The following is a 6,000-nucleotide window of genomic DNA, read 5'->3' on the forward strand; positions in this document are numbered from 1 at the left end:
ACCCACTACTGGGGTAATACAAATGTCTTAACCAGAACTGCCTTCAACCACTCAATTTATAAGTACTCCAGCTGTCCTTCACTGAAGTCCTGTTAAAAACGAGCATTCACAAAGCCAACCGTTTTGGCTTGTGTATAAGTATTAGGCATTAGCCAGGCACTGCTACTAGATGTCCAGGTACTCGCACCATTTTGCACCAGCTACCATCAACAGCCAGTTAATACCACTACGGCAGTGCCTGGGAACTGCCTTTCCCATGCCTACACAAAAGGGCAAACTTTTGGCATTGCCAATGCTTGTTTTTTGAGTCAGTGACGCCACAATTAGATCTTGGAGCCAGGGAATAACCTCCAAAGTGTTCCGGGAAAGAAGTCCTTGCCAATGTTGCAGTCGGGTAGAACCTCTGGAATTCGTGCATCATAAAACAAGGCCAGGCATCTGCTACAACATTCAAAACGGCAGTTATATGCTTCACTTTAAAATGAACATTATAACAATAATCACACACCCCTTAGGTTTCACGGGCTGGAGGCCAAGTTACAAACCCGTAAAAACCGCTTGGGGTTGAGGGGTGATTATTGCTTTCAGCACCCTGGGTTTAAAATCCAGGGTGCAGATAGCAATATATTTGTTTGGAAGAACTAGTCACATGCTTGCTTCACCTATTTTTAACCAAATACTCACCCAACATGGCCACCCTGGAAATGAAAGACTGGACTCCATAGGAAGCGTCTCTTCCATTCCTATGGCACCCCTGGAGCATTTAAGGGGTACAGCACCAATATTGCAAAACTGACTGGTAAGTGAAAGGGGCGCAGATGGGAGGCAGAGAGGATAGTTAAGCAGACCGTGGGTGGTAGGGTGCAGCTGGGAAAATGGTGGGCAGGTGTCAGCAGCATGCAGCGTGCTCTGAACCTGGCTGATGCCATTAGAAGCAGCCTGGAATTGGAGCAGCTTTTTTGGCTGCCGCCCTAGTTTCTAATGGCTTTTTAGCAAGCCATTACCCAATTCTTCAGTAAATATAGCACCATTCCACGGGTAGCCCTTTGATTGTTGATTGTTAAGACGTATTTCTCAACTCTGTCCTGGTGGCGGAGAAGTTCAGAAGGCCAACCTAATTACTTGGAACAGGGTAACCTCTGGACGAGCCAGACCAATCAAGGTAGCGATCGCGGTGGTCAAGACTAGGTCTCAAGAGGGGTGAGGGTGACTGAAAGCCCGCAATGAGCACACAAAGCAAGATCACTTACAAACTACTCCAAACAGTTGTTATATTAAAAATATATACACATTTCTTCCAAGGCCTTTAAAACAATGACCGTAGCGAGAAAATCACAATATAACGATAGTAAACCAACACATACCATATCAACACAATATATATACAAATACGACAGTCTCAAGCGTTAGATGCACGAAATGGGTAGTCCACCTAAAAGGGAAGGAAGACAGGCAGTGCGAAATAATGCTTAGACCCAGTTCGCCTTCAGAGGCACCTAACTAGATGGAAGTCCGAGCCCTGCGAAGAGTGAAGCCTTGTGCTCAAAAGTACCTGCACGCGCTGGTGCCAACGGGCAAAAGGAGAAGCTCTTCGAGGGAAATCAGGCAGTTCAGTTTAGTGCACAAAAGAAGAAGAAGAAGTTCAGCGACTCAAGCGCAGCCTCCACAGTGGGCAGAAGCAGAGCGCGAGTACGGAAAAGGGTGCTGTTTGACACAGCGGGGAAAAGCAATGGGCTCCTGCAGGAGGGCGACCAGATCCTAGCTATGCTACTCACCGGTCCCCGATGCAAGCAGACCCAGGCTTCTCCGCGTCAGTTTCAGCAGCTGGCAGGTTCAGAAGAGCAGGGAACGCCTCGTCGTCGTGTTGAGTAAAAAGACGTCCCAATCGAAGAAACCCGCACAGTTTGTTACCACAGCAGGGCAACGGAGCGGCTGTGTGTATCTGAGCCAAATGTACACTACTCACTTCAGACCTGGGAACGCCAAGTGTACGAAGCGTGTGAGAGTGACAAGGACTCGAAATACTACACAACCTGGCGGAGGTTACAGAGCAAGACTCCCGTGTAAGCTGGTCAGTCAGCTGGATGGCTCAGAGACGCTTCCGAAGGCTTACTGGCAGGAGATGGTGAAGATGCTGAGAATAGCTGTTCCCGCTATTCCAAGGGTCGAAGTACCAGTACAGGCCTTCTGGTTCGATCAAAGGTGAAAAGGGTTTCACAAGGCGACAGCAGTGCAGAGGAGAAGTCCTTTAGCGGGTCACCAGCGATTCCTGGGTCCAGCCTCTTGGTTGCAGGATACTTGGCTCCTGTATTCCTTCGTTCGTGAGAACTCAGGAGATCGACATGGTAGTGGTGTTTCCAGCCCCCTCTTATCCACGGTTCCCTTCACGCCAAAACGGAGGGGACCCAATGGGAGATCCGCTCATCAACACTCACACCATTCGTGGACCAATCACGGACCACGGTGGTCCCAGGCATTCACACCACCCTAGACTCTCTGGCACACAGGATGTGTATTGGTACCAGACATCCCAGCCCACATCCTGGAGGCACACACAAGACATGTAGAAGCCCGCGAAAGCATCTGTGTTTCGCGGGAAAGTACATGCCCAAATAAGGAAGGCCCCGGGTCGGCTCGACCTGGGGAAGGTGAAGGGAGCAAGATGGTCAGCAGACAGGACAAAGGAGCCTCGTGGTCTGGCCATTTTGGGAGCCAGGCCACCATTTTGGGTAAAGCGCGAGAAACGGGCTTAGAACGCCAAAAGGAGCTCAAAACACAAGAAACGATCGCTGCCACCATTCCCGTCCCTGAATCACTTGCACCGATCAGATACAATCCTAAACGAGTATCTAGGGCCTGTAGAAGGCTAGAGACCCAAGAGAGCTGTAACTTAGCTTACAGTGCCCTCTTGTGTCATGTTGAAAGAAAGCCGCAACATGATAAAAGAAACTACGGGAAACAGCGTTCCCCGGTACTGACAGTCTTAAGGGCATGTCAGTTTCCCCGTAAGAAAGGAGCGAAAGCCCAGAGGAGTGCGGCAAAAGGCTGCACTTCTCTGGCAAAGTCGAGAACAAGGTGAAAAACAACAGCAAAAAGTTTAGGGATTGCCACATGGAAGGAAAATTACCTACAATTACGAAATCTTTCCTAACACTCGCCCCTCCCAGACTATGGACAGGGGGAACTAATCCACCCCTGGATGAGTCTCTTGTTCAGGTCGGTTAAACATTCTGGACAACCCATCAGCATTGCTATGTTGGACACCTGGCCTATGCTCAATAGTGAAGTCGAAGCCTTGTAGACTTATGGACCACCTAAGCAACTTTGGATTCTCCCCCTTCATGTTCATTAGCCACTTTAAGGGCTTATGGTCAGTTTGCACAGTGAAGTGGGTCCCATAGAGGTAGGGCCTCAGCTTCCTTAGGGCCCACACAACAGAGAAACATTCTTTCTCTACCGTGGACCATCTGAGCTCTCTGTCCTTAAGCTGGCGGCTAATAAAACCAGTAGGGTGTTCCTTACCCTTCTCATCTACTTGTGATAGTACAGCTCCTATCCCAGTGTCAGAGGCGTCCGTCTGCACGATAAAAGGTCTTTGATAATCAGGGGCCCTGAGGACAGGGGCCTGGCACAAGGAGTCTTTTAAGCCATTGAAGGCCTTCTCACACTCGTCGGTCCAAGTTACCTTCTTGGGTTTCTTCGGAGTTGTGAGGGCAGTCAGAGGGGCAGCTATGGTGCCATAGTCTGCCACAAAATTGCGGTAATACCCCGTGAGTCCTAAGAAGGCTCTCACTTGGGTTTGCGTAGTGGGGGTAGGCCAGTCTTGTAATGCTTGTACTTTACTGGGAAGAGGCTGTATCCTCCCTCCACCTACTTCATGTCCAAGGTAAACCACTGAGCCTTGTCCAATCTGGCATTTACTAGCCTTTATGGTCAGGTGTGCTTTCTGAAGAGCCTGGAGCACAATCCTGAGGTGTTTCACATGGTCTTCCCAGGTGGCACTGAAAACTGCTATATCGTCCAGATATGCAAGACAGAATTCGTCCAACCCATTCAACACATGATTCGCAAGCCTCTGGAAAGTGGCAGGTGCATTCTTCAACCCGAACAGCATTACCCGGAATTGGTAAAGGCCGTCTGGAGTAGAAAATGCTGTCTTCTCCTTGGCATGTTCTGCTAAAGCTATTTGCCAGTAGCCAGCAGTGAGGTCAAACGTGCTGAGGTACTTGGAGGCACCCAACGTATCCACCAGCTCATCTGTTCGAGGCAAGGGGTGTGCATCTATCTTGGTGACAGCATTCAGAGCCCTGTAATCCACGCAGAACCTCAATTCAGAAGTGCCTGCCTTTGGAACCAAAACCACAGGGCTGGACCAAGGACTACTAGAGGGTTTAATCACCCCAAGGTCTAACATCTTGTTGACCTCGGTCTTAATATAAGACCGTACTTTGTCTGACATCCCCGTATCCCCTACTTTTGGTAGGTACACTGTCTCCTGTGTCAATGTTATGTTTGCACCAAGGTGTCAAACCAGGCGACTGTGAAAACAGGGGGGAAAACTGCCTAAGCAAACTTTTCACCTCAGCCTGCTGATCAGAAGTCAGGTGAGGGGCCACTCGGACACCCTCAAAGGAGCTATCTGAAGGACCGCTTTGGAACAGGTCGGGGAGAGGTTCAGACTCCTCTTCCTCAACATCTGAAGCAAGTAGCAGTGCTGCGATTTCGACTCTTGGGACGAAAGCCTTCAGCCTATTCACGCGAAACACTTTTGGAGCCTGTCCAGGCCTTCCAAGCTCCACTAAATAGTTAACCTCACCCAGGGACTCCACCACTGTGTAAGGGCCTGACCATTTGTCCTGTAAAGCTCGAGGCCTTATGGGATTCACGATCAGGACTTGCTGACCAGGTGTAAAGTTGATGAGGGAAGCTTTCTGGTCGTACCAATGTTTCACCAGCGCTTGTCCTGCCTTCAATTTATCACTAGCCAAGCCCATCAGAAGTACCATCCGTTTTCTGAGCCCTAGCACATAATCAACTACGTTGGTAGTAACAGGGGGAGTGGGCATCTCCCATCCCTCTTAGACGATGGCTAAGGGTCCCCGTACGGGATGACCGAACAGAAGTTCGAAGGGGCTGAAGCCAACACCCTCCTGTGGTACCTCTCGGTAGGCAAACAGTAAGCATGGTAAAAGAAGATCGCATTTTCTTCTCTGAGGTTCCTCCAGAGCCCCAATCATGCTCTTTAACGTTCTGTTGAAACGTTCCACCAGACCATTGGTCTGGGGGTGGTATGCAGAAGAGAACTTGTAGGTGACCCCACATTCTTTCCACATAGCCTGCATATACTTCGACATAAAGTTGCTGCCACGATCCGACACAACTTCTTTAGGGAAGCCAACCCTAGTAAATATGCCAAGTAAAGCTTTTGCAACTGACTTGGCAGTTACAGTTTTCAATGGGATGGCCTCAGGATATCTGGTTGCATGGTCGACCAGCACCAGGATAAACCTATTGCCTGAGGATGTTTGCGGGTCAAGGGGACCAACAATGTCAATCCCTACCCTTTCAAATGGTACCCCCACAACTGGGAGCGGTACCAACGGAGCTTGGATTGTCGCGCCAACCTTACCAGACAACTGGCAGGAGGCACAACTCCTGCAGTGACTTTCTACTTGCACCCCCATCTTGGGCCAGTAGAAGTGCATGGATAACCTTTGCTTGGTCCTCTTCATACCAAGGTGACCAGCAAGGGGAACTTCATGCACCAACTGCAGGAGGAAGGGCCTAACAGCAAGGGGAACCACCAACCTCCTATGGTCTCCTTCTGTAGACTCTGTGGGCTCACTATACAGGAGTCCACCTTCCCAATAAATCCTATGCGTCCCAGGAGGTTCACCCTCAAGCTGGGAGCAGGCCTGTCTCCTTAGGCCTTCCAGAGATGGGCACTCACGTTGGCCTTTACTGAATTCGTCCCTATCAGGACCTCCTTCAACTAACAAG

Source organism: Ambystoma mexicanum, chromosome 3p, assembly GCF_040938575.1.
Source record: "Ambystoma mexicanum isolate Mex_15411 chromosome 3p, UKY_AmexF1_1, whole genome shotgun sequence".
Taxonomy (NCBI): Eukaryota; Metazoa; Chordata; class Amphibia; order Caudata; family Ambystomatidae; genus Ambystoma; species Ambystoma mexicanum.